This window comes from Calliphora vicina, chromosome 2 (assembly GCF_958450345.1).
Source record: "Calliphora vicina chromosome 2, idCalVici1.1, whole genome shotgun sequence".
NCBI lineage: Eukaryota > Metazoa > Arthropoda > Insecta > Diptera > Calliphoridae > Calliphora > Calliphora vicina.
In genome coordinates, this window is record NC_088781.1 from 136,358,068 (window position 1) to 136,370,214 (window position 12,147).

The window sequence follows — 12,147 nt, forward strand, 5'->3', positions numbered from 1 at the left end:
CCATCACTTCAAAATATGTTATTCTTCAACTCATCAGTGAACACAACTCGCTTCCAGAATTCCATGTTCTTTTCAAAGTGCAAGTTTACATTGCAACAACATTTTTTTTGGTGCATAGCAATAAAAATAGATTTCAAACAAACAAATTATTATTTTTTTATTTACCGGGTTTTCTCTAATAAAGTGGTAAAAATTGTGGTCGTACGTAGACTTATAAAAGTATATATTAAAAAAATACTAAAGCTAAATTCACCCATGAGTTTCTGAAACATTTTTTGTTCGGAACATTTTTTTTATATGTAGTTTGACGTTCTATTTTTGAGAGAGACTTCAAATATAAAAAAAAAATTGTTCCGAACAAAAAATGTTTCAGAAACTCATGGGTGAATTCAGCATAAGTGAACGGGGAAAGAGGAATGAAAAAGGAAACTTTGTTTCATGTACATGAAGTTTTTGTTGAGTATGTCATCCACATTTCTTCGTTCGTATTCGTTCTGCACAGAAATGTTAAAAACTGAAAAGCGAAAACTTCACTGTGTGGACACGAGAATTTAAAAATGTTTTGCAGCAAATGTTTCACAGTGTGGACCGGGCCTAACAGTCTTATAAAACTAGGTACTTGAATAGGAACTAGACTAGGAACTAGACTTGAAACTGGATTATAAATTTGTCTATGAACTATATTATGAACTAGTCTATGAATAAGGATATGATTATATTATGTACTAGACTACGAACTAGACTAGTTCATAGTCTAGTTCCTAAGACTATGAACCAGATTATAAACTAGACTATGAATTAGACTATGAACTAGACTTTGCACTTGGCTATAATAGACTATGAAATAGACTATGAATTAGGCTATGAACTAGTCTATGATGATATAGTTCATAGTCTAGAACTATACTATAAATAAGGCTATAAACTATGCTATGATTTAGACTATGAACTAAACTATGTACTAGAATATATACTAGACTACGAATTAGGCTATGAACTAGACTATGAACTAGGCTATGATTTAGACTATAAAATAGACTAGGAACTAGACTTGGAACTTGACTTTGAATTATGCTATGAACTAAACTGTTTACTACACCATTTCCAATTGTATTTCAGAAATTTCTAATTATATTTCAGAAAATTCCAATTAATTTTCACAAATTTTCAATTATATTTCAGAATTTTCCAATTGAATTTCAGAAATTTCGAATTATATTTCAGAATTTTCTAATTCAATTTCAGAATATTCCAATTATATTTTAGAATTTTCCATTTATATTTCAGAAATTTAAAATTGAATTTCAGAAATTTCAATTTGTATTTCAGAAAATTCTATAGCAATACCAAGTGAAATTTCTGAGATACAAATAGAAATTTCTGAAAAACAATTGGAAAATTCTGAAATACAATTAGAAACTTTTTAAGTATAAATTAAAAATTCTGAAATACAAATGGAAAATTCTGAAATTCAATTAGAAATTTCTGAAATTTAATTAGAAAATTATGAAATATAATTGGAAATTTCTGAAATTGAATTGGAATTTTCTGAAATATAATTAGAAATTTCTGAAATAGAATTGGAAATGGTGTAGACTACGAATTAGATTATGAACTAGACTATGCGGAGTCGATATAACCAAGTCCGTTTGGCAGTCTGTATGTTGAAATCAACTTTCCGAAGCCCCCAAATAACTTACATACAAGATTCAGACCCGGTTCGGTTGTTATTTAAAATCGAGAAAATCGGCTTACAAATGGGATATAAGGAAACAACCAGTTCAACCTCGGCCAAAGTCAAACTTAGTAATCCAGATATAGATACAAATCTATATCTGGATTAGGTACTAAGTCATTAATATATACAATATGGATATCTAATAATTAGGGGGCGGATTTATATGCAAATGCATGTTTTTTCTCGAACGTCCAAATACAATGTAGACTAATTATCTATCCGAATCGCACATTTTACTGCAAAATGGCATCGATTTGTTAGTGCATATTTTTGCATATTTTATTGATAATGCATATTTTGTTATATTTTACTTCAAAATGCATATTTATATGTATATTATGCCAATTTTTAATAAAAAATATAATTTTTTGTCGTTAATGAGCAATACATTGTTTCGAGAAAATTTTTTTTGTCGAATTTGTTATAGAAATAGCAGTCAATTTTATCGACTAACTTCTTTCGACATCGAGAAACTGGCATTAAGTCCTTCATTTCTCTATCAGTAATTGAAAATTATCATTTCAAAACATTTTGCTTCAAAAAAGTTTATTTTTTTTAAGTATCAAAAATTCAGTAGTAAATGTGTCGAAAAAATTCATATTTGTTTTCATTGCACATTCGATTTATAAGAGATTTCATTATCGAAAGATTTTGTAACTTCACCTACACAATAAACGCTCCTGACAGTCATTTCCAAGCAGTTGTACGAGACTGTCGTAAACTATTGATTTTGGATAACTTAGAGAGAGACAAATGCACTACACAATTAACGTTTAAAGTCCCTACACTATAGATTACATAGAGACACTTAAGTGACAATTGTCTTTATGTTAGATTACATGGGATGTATAACCAATTGACTTCTCTCTGCATTACAAATAGCACGTCAAATTACCCAAAATATATAAATTGGAGTCAGCCAAGTGATCAGACCAAGTGAACATTATTGATGATTTTAAAAGGAAAGTCACAATATAGAAGCTCTATGGCTTTAAACAAGTATTCATACCAAGATATTACAACTAATATAAATATCCATCGTTTTTTCAGAAGAAAAGTTATTTTAAAAATAGTTTTAGAACTATAATTGTTTAATTCCTGGTATAATTTAAAAAGTTCTAACTGCTGGCAAAAGTGTTGTGTATTTTTTTGACATTTCGAAATCCAACTTAATTATTTTATGTTTCTGCACAAAAATATAAGTGCATATTTTTTAAATTTTTAGGTCATATTTTGATTTTTTTGAAGCATATTTTAGGCGCATATTTTCCAATAATAAATGCATGAAAATCCGCCCCCTACTAATAATAGATATCTCAAAGTCCATTAAATTTAAAAAACGAAGAAAATAAAAAAAATAAAATAGGGAATGTAAGATAAGATAAACTCACTGTTTATTGTTGGTGTTTTGTTTAAGCTTTGATATTTTTACAAATAAAGCTTGAGTGTCTGTAATTCTCATTCACTCTATTGTTTTATTTGTATAATATCTTTAGTTTTTCTAAAGCCTTTTGGGAAAAGGTTTCCTGATGATGTGGCCTAAGCAACCAGTGAAATGCGCATAGGAACTAGCTTATCCCCCAACAATAAATTTCAGTGAATTTATCAATTATTGGGAATTCAGCACACTAATTCTTAACAAAAAAATTAATTTTGTATTCCCGTATAACTTTTTGATAAAAATAAGTTTTTCCTGGGAAAGTTGGTAGTGAAAAATTATTGATTTTTCGGGAATTCTTTCTGATATTTTAATAAAAATTGTCTTTACTACTCTTGTTTAAGTTGCTATTTAATTAAAACGTAACAAAATTTCGATTTTGCTTATTATAATTTCCGACTGGTCACCTTATACATATATTATTTCCGTAATAAAATGAATTCCAAATCTAAACCTTAAATAAATAATTGTTTTATTAATTTCATTTTCAATTAATTTCACTGCAAGCTGCTGAAATTGTTTATATTGATAGTGTAATTAATGTTGCCACTTTCATTACACACTATTTATTCAATGAATTTCTCCAGATTTTCCATATAGTATTCCATTAATTGCCAACAATTGGAAGTCATGTTGTCGTTATCAAACTTGTGGTGCATTTACACTTGTACTCCTGTCCTTCCTATAAAGGAAATATTTAAATATTTAAGATTCTGTTCGAAAGTAAAGTTAAAAGCCATTTTGTGGATTGAGTATTTACAAATGTACATATTTTGTAAATTGTTAAACCAAATCAAATATTGACTAACATGCTATACTTGTACAGGGATTGGAGTACAGGAAAGGATATGTGTGCAATATTTTTTGGATGTACATAAGTATGTATTGACAAAGTAAATAGATAAATGTATGTGTAACATGTAGTTTTGGCTTAAATATTAGTTTAAGTTTAAAATCATTACAGTGCAATGCTAGAGATATACATATATATAATGGTACAGTGTTTGATGTAATTAAATTTATAGTTTTGATTTTTTTTAAAAGAAAATTGGTTTTTCGTGATCAATTTTGAAATTATTTCGAGGACGATTAATTTACTTTATTAAGCTAATGTAGGAAGGTTCTCAATTAAGACATTTTCAAATTTATTTTATTTTTTACATTTTTTGAGAAAAAATTAAATATTCAAAATCTGAAAACGTTTTTGATTTAACTTTTTTTAACTCAATTTTTAATATCAACATGATTTTCTTCCATGTATCCTTTACAATTTATCCATTAATTTTTGTGTTTAACTGTATTTGTTGAAGTATCTAGTAGCTCATTTACTTTTTCAGAACCTGAGTGTACAAATCATAGAGTATGGTCAATAAAATGTTTACAATAATGTTAACAATACTAAATAACAAATATTTCACATATCCACACTTACATTTATTCGTTCGTTCATTCATTCACTCAAACATTGACCATATACCAAAAAATAAACACAAACATGGTCAGTACAAAGGGAGTTTGAAAAATAAATGTTAATTTAAGACAAAATGTTTTAAAATAATTTTTTTAGGCTACGAACTAGATTGGGAACCAGACTAGGAAATAGACTAAGAACTAGAATATAAACTAGACTAGGAACTTGAGTATGAACCAAACTAGCTACTAGACTAGAAATGAAACTAAAAAGAAGACTAGGAACTACACTGGGAGCAAGAGTAGGAACTATACTAGGAACTAAACTAGGAACAAGACAAGAAACTAGACTAGGAATTAGACTAGGAAAAAGACCAGGAACTAGTCTAGGATCTAGACTAGGAACTATACCGGAAACTAGACTTCAAACTAGACTAGGAACTAGACTAGGAACTTGACCAGGAACTAGACTATGAACTAGACTAAGAACTAGACTAGGAAATATACTAAGAATTAGACTCGGAAGTGGACTAGGAACTATACTGGAAACTAGACTTCGACCTAGACTAGGAACTAGACTAGGAACTAGACTAGGAACTAGACTAGGAACTAGACTAGGAACTAGACTAGGAACTAGACTAATAATTAGACTCGGAAATGGACCAGGAACTAATCTAGGAACTATACTGGAAACTAGACTTCGAAATATACTAGGAACTAGACTAGCAGCTAGGCTAGAAACTAGACAAAGTACTAGACTATGAACTAGATTAGGAATTAGACTAGAAACTAGACTAGCAACTAGACTAGGAACTGGACTAGGAACTAGACTAGCAACTAGACTAGGAAGTAGCCTTAGAACTAGACTAGGAACTAGATTAGAAACTAGACTAGGAACTAGATTAGAAACTAGACTATGAACTAGACGAGGAACTAGAATAGAAACTAGACTGAATTGGAATAGGAACTACATTAGGAATTAGACCAGGAACTATACTAGGAAGTAGGCAAGGAACGAGACTAGGAACTGGGCTAGGAACTAGACTAGGAACTAGACTAGGAACTAGACTAGGAACTAGACTAGGAACTAGACTAGGAACTAGACTAGGAACTAGACTAGGAACTAGACTAGGAACTAGACTAGGAACTAGACTAGGAACTAGACTAATAATTAGACTCGGAAATGGACCAGGAACTAATCTAGGAACTATACTGGAAACTAGACTTCGAAATATACTAGGAACTAGGCTAGAAACTAGACAAAGTACTAGACTATGAACTAGATTAGGAATTAGACTAGAAACTAGACTAGCAACTAGACTAGGAACTGGACTAGGAACTAGACTAGCAACTAGACTAGGAAGTAGACTTAGAACTAGACTAGGAACTAGATTAGAAACTAGACTAGGAACTAGATTAGAAACTAGACTATGAACTAGACGAGGAACTAGAATAGAAACTAGACTGAATTGGAATAGGAACTACATTAGGAATTAGACCAGGAACTATACTAGGAACTAGACTAGGAAGTAGGCAAGGAACGAGACTAGGAACTGGGCTAGGAACTAGACTAGGAACTGGACTAGGAACTAGATTAGGAGGTAGACAAGGAACTAGACTAGGAACTAGAATATGAACTAGACTAGAAATTAGACTAGAAACTAGACTAGGAATTAGACTAGGAACTAGACTAGAAACTAGATTAGGAACTAGACAAGGAACTAGACTAGGAATTAGACTGGAAACTAGATTAGCAACTAGACTAGGAACTGGACTAAGAACTAGACTAGGAAGTATACAAGGAACTAGACTACGAACTAGACTATGAATTAGACTAGGAACCAGGCTAGGTACTAGACTAGGAACTGACCACTTTAAATGTTCTTTGGCAAATTGCATAACAGCATTACGCTATTTTTTTAGAAATTTCGCGTGGCGATAGCAACCAGACCAGCTAACAGATTGAGAATAAATTTCCTCTCTTGATATTCAATTAAGTTACCTTGGAGTATTTTGAAGAGATTTTCCTCCCAAATGTTGAATTTTTTTTAGGGACCTGTCTCCCTTTAAAGGTCAAACAAAGACATAAATATTTTATTTTATAGATTTCATACTTGTTTTTTAGAATGACAGCTTTTTATAAAAAACCCTTTAAGTAAACCCGTATATACATAGAAAATCATTAAAAAAGCCAAATATTGTATTTTGCATCCGCATTTCCATGTTATACGATACTCAATCTGTGGTTTTGAAATAAGATTTTAAACCAAAATTGTTTTTATTTTTTTCAACAGAAAGAAGAATGTTAACAAAATAAAATAACTTCTAGTACAAAATGAATACCAATATACAAAATGGATATCAACACAGGACAACAAAGTATTTTTGAAAATTAAATAATTTCAAACGTTTCCTTTACATATTTATTATTTAAATTTTCATTAATACCTAAATTAATGATATATTAATGAATGTGTTCTATTGCTTTTTGATATGACTTTGCAACATATTCTCAATATTCCAATAAAAATAGTTTCTTGGTGTAAAATTATTTTACTCCAACAGGAAACGGAAATAAAATAACTATTGAAAATACACTATTTAGTATATCAATTCTTTCCTTACACATTGATTACAATTATATCCAACTTTTTCAGAGCAGCAAAAACATCATTTAACTATTTGAAGCAATTATTCAAATTTTAACTTTATTTGAATATAAAATTAAACCAAAATAACAGCAAAATCAAAATAAAAAAAAACAAATGTACAAGTACGAATTTTCAATTTTGCCAAGTTAATCGAATTGTAAAAATGGTACGTTGAAAGTTAAAATAAAAACAACAACATATTCATCACAACGTACTAGAGAAACCACAATGTTTTACTCCATTTTTTTTTTGGTATTTACAACCAAATTGTATCTTAAGTTCCTTATAGCAAAAGGAGTTGAAAAAAATCTACCGAAAATATAATCATGAATGATGTAGGAAGTAAATAATCTGTATGTAACAACCAGTTGCTTTGCTGTTTGTTGTAAACAGTTTGGATGGCATATTCAGTTCCGTAAATGAAATAAAACATTTCAATATTTAAAGATGTGCCCAGACTAGGAACTGGGCTAGAACTAGACAAGAAACTAGACTATGAACAAGATTATGAACTAGACTAGGAAATAGACTTGAAACTAGATTAGGAACTACTATGTACAAGACTAGAAACTAGACTAGGAACTAGACCAGGAACTAGACTAGGAACTAGATTATGAACTAGACTAGGAACTAGACTAGGAACAGGACTTCGAACTCGACTAAGAACTCGACTAGGAACTAGACTAGAAACTAGACTAGGAACTAGACTAGGAACTGGACTAGAACTAGACTAGGAACTGGACAAGAACTAGACATGAAACTAGACTAGAACTAGACATGAAACTAGACTATGAACAAGATTATGAACTAGACTAGGAATTAGACTAGGAGCTAGATTAGGAACTACTATGTACAAGACTAGAACCTAGACTAGGAACTAGACCAGGAACTAGACTAGAAACTAGACTAGGAACTAGACTAGAAACTAGACTAGGAACTAGACATGAAACTAGACTATGAACAAGATTATGATCTAAACTAGGAATTAGACTAGGAGCTAGATTAGGAACTACTATGTACAAGACTAGAAACTAGACTAGGAACTATACTAGGGACTAGACTAGAAACTAGATTATGAACTTGACTAGGAACTAGACTAGGAACTGACTAGGAACTAGAAACCAGACTGGAATTTAGACTTCGAACTAGACTTGGAACTAGACTAGGCTAGACTAAAAACTGGACTAGGAACTAGAAACCAGACTGGAAATTAGACTTCAAACTAGACTAGGAACTAGACTAGGAACTCGACTAGAAACTCGACTAGAAACTAGATTATGAACTATACTAGGAACTAGACTAGGAACTAGACTAGGAACTAGACTAGGAACTAGACTAGGAACTAAACTAGGAACTAGATTAGGAACTAGAAACCAGAGGGGAAACTTGACTAGGAACTAGAAACCAGAGTGGAAACTAGACTTGGAACTAGACTAGGAACTATACTAGGGACTAGACTAGAAACCAGATTAGGACCTAGACTAGGAACTAAATTAGGAACTAGACTAGGAACTAGACTAGGAACTAGACTAGGAACTAGACTAGGAACTAGACTAGGAACTAGACTAGGAACTAGACTAGGAACTAGACTAGGAACTAGACTAGGAACTAGACTAGGAACTAGACTAGGAACTAGACTAGGAACTAGACTAGGAACACGACTTCGAACTCAACTAAGAACTAGACTAGGAACTAGATTATGAACTAGACTAGGAACTAGACTAGGAACTAGATTAGGAAGTAGACTAGGAACAGGACTTCGAACTCAACTAAGAACTAGACTAGGAACTAGATTATGAACTAGACTAGGAACTAAACTAGGAACTAGATTAGGAACTAGACTAGGAACTAGAAACCATAGTGGAAACTAGACTAGGAACTAGAAACCAGAGTGGAAACTAGACTTGGAACTAGACTAGGAACTAGATTAGGAACTAGTCCAGTAACTAGACTAGGAACTATACTAGGAACTAGACTAGGAACTAGACTAGGAACTAGACTAGGAACTAGACTAGGAACTAGACTAGGAACTAGACTAGGAACTAGACTAGGAACTAGACTAGGAACTGGACTAGGAACTAGACTAGGAACTAGACTAGGAACTAGACTAGGTACTAGACTAGGAACTAGACTAGGAACTAGACTAGGAACTAGACTAGGAACTAGACTAGGAACTGGACTATGATATAGACTAGGAACTAGACTAGGAACTAGACTGGGAACCAGACTAGGAACTAGACTAGGAACTAGACTAGGAACTAGATTAGGAACTCGACTATGAACTAGACTAGGAACTAGACTAGACTAGACTAGGAACTAGACTAGACTAGTCTAGGAACTAGACTAGACTAGTCTAGGAACTAGACTAGGAACTAGACTAGGAACTAGACTAGGAACTAGACTAGGAACTAGACTAGGAACTAGACTAGGAACTAGACTAGGAACTAGACTGGGAACTAGACTAGGAACTAGGCTAGGAACTAGACTAGGAACTAGGCTAGGAACTAGACTAGGAACTAGACTAGGAACTAGACTAGGAACTAGACTAGGAACTAGACTAGGAACTAGACTAGGAGCTAGACTAGGAACTAGACTAGGAACTAGACTAGGAACTAGAATAGGAACTAAACAAGGAATTAGACTTGGAACTAGACTAGGAATTAGACTAGGAACTAGACTAGGAACTAGACTAGGAACTAGACTAGGAACTAGACTAGGAACTAGACTAGGAACTAGACTAGGAACTAGACTAGGAACTAGACTAGGAACTAGACTAGGAACTAGACTAGGAACTAGACTAGGAACTAGACTAGGAACTAGACTAGGAAATAGACTAGGAACTCGGAAGAACTCGACTATGAACTAAAATAGTAATTAGACTAGAAACTAGACTAGGAACTACAATAAGAACTCGACTATGAACTAGACTAGGAACTAGAAACCAGACTGGAAATTAGACTTCGTACTAGACAAGGAACTAAATTGGGAACTAGACTAGGAAGTATACAAGGAACTAGATTAGGGACAAGACTAGGAACTAGACTAGCAACTGCACTAAGAACTCGACAGTGATCCAGACTGGAAGCTCGACTTGGAACTAGACTAGGAACTAGACTACGAACTAGACTAGAAACTGGACTAGGAACCAGACTAGGAACTCGACTAGGAACTAGACTGGAACTAGTCCATGAACTAGACTATAAACCAGACTATGAAATAGTTTACTAACTAGACTATGAACTTGATTATGAATTAGAGTGGAAACTGGGCTGGGAATTTTTAATAAGAACTACACAAGGAATTATACTATGAACTAGCCTATGAACTAGACTATGACTAGATAGAGTACCTAACCAGTCCTTGTCTATTTTCTTATGTATTTTAGAACAGTTGCACCAGTTTTATCTTTTATTTTATACTTTTTTTGGGGGGGTGAAAATCGTATGCAGAACGTGTTGAGCTGTAGTTGTTTGTTTGTTTCTAGGACGTTGCATTAGTTGGGAGTTCAGTATTACTTATACATGTTTTTTTGTTTCATCCATCTTTTAGGTTTTTGATGATGCATTTCAAATTGTGTAGCATCATTTAAAATGTAAGAATTTTAAGGATTTCGTGGTAAAATGCTTTCAACTTGGATTTTATTTAATAGGAGCAGTTGTACAGTTTGTTTCCTTTTTTTTTTTTGGTATTTATAAACTTACAAAAAAAGCTTAGGATATTCGAGAACAACTGCATTAAAGCATATAAAACATTTATGGCAAATAAAACAAAATTTAGGAAAAAGAGTTGGAATTGTTTTACTGTTGGGTTTTTTTGCAGCAAATTTGAGGTGGTGTTAAAAAAAACTGTGAAATGATATTTTTATGGTTGAAAGTGAAAATGCGAAAAATGAAAGTTTTCTTTAAATTTGTGTAGTACCTACACAAATGCCAATTACTAGCTAGATCAATTAAATCTTTGAGGGTGGCTTTTTTATTGTATTGCATGTTTGTCATGCTTTTTTTTGTTATATTTTTATAAATATTGTGCCATACAATGAATTAAGGAAATTCCATTGCTACTACAGCAATAACATAAAGAAAACGATATTTAAGAAGAAAAACAAATAAAACTACTGCAATATGATGACTGATTAAAGTAGTGATCAAGTTAAGGGTCAATTAATATAAAACGAAATATAACATAAAGACATTATTTGAATGCATTTCGAACAAAATCTTCAGTAAATACGCAGCCTGATATATTTTTAAATAAAAACCATCTCAATAATAATAAAGAAAATGTAAACATTGTATTAATGCTCTAATTAGTAAGTAAAATAACAAGTTGTTTAAAAAAAGACACTCCAAAACGAAATTATGATCTTACAAGTGGGAGAAGGTATGCCAAACTAAAGCTGATTCAAAATATTAGCATATTACACAAAGAAATTGAAATTACTGCAGTATTTCTGTTAATACAACTTCCCCTATGTTGTCTTTCAACCAAATTACAAGTATTATTCTTGAGTTTTACAGAGCAAACATCAAGAATTTTTTTTTTATTTTTTGTGAAAAATTCGCAGCAGCAACCATTAAGGATATAAAACTCATTTAGAAAGAAAATAAAAACAACAATTTAATTGAAAATTCTAAATAAAATCTTACAAAAAATAAACACTTTACTGATTCTCCAGCAAAACTGCTGCAATTTGTTTTATAAACAAATCAATTCGTAAAAAATAGCAATCATTTTACAAGTGGTGGCGGCGTTGGCTACACGATCTTTTATTATATTGATTGTTTATACAAAATTTTGAAGATCTACTGGCAGCTGAGACAAAAATAAAAAAGAACAGGCAGCAGACACTTTTCCAAATGAAAAAAAATGAGGCAAGAGCATAAAACTAGCTACATATTTCGAAATCTTAA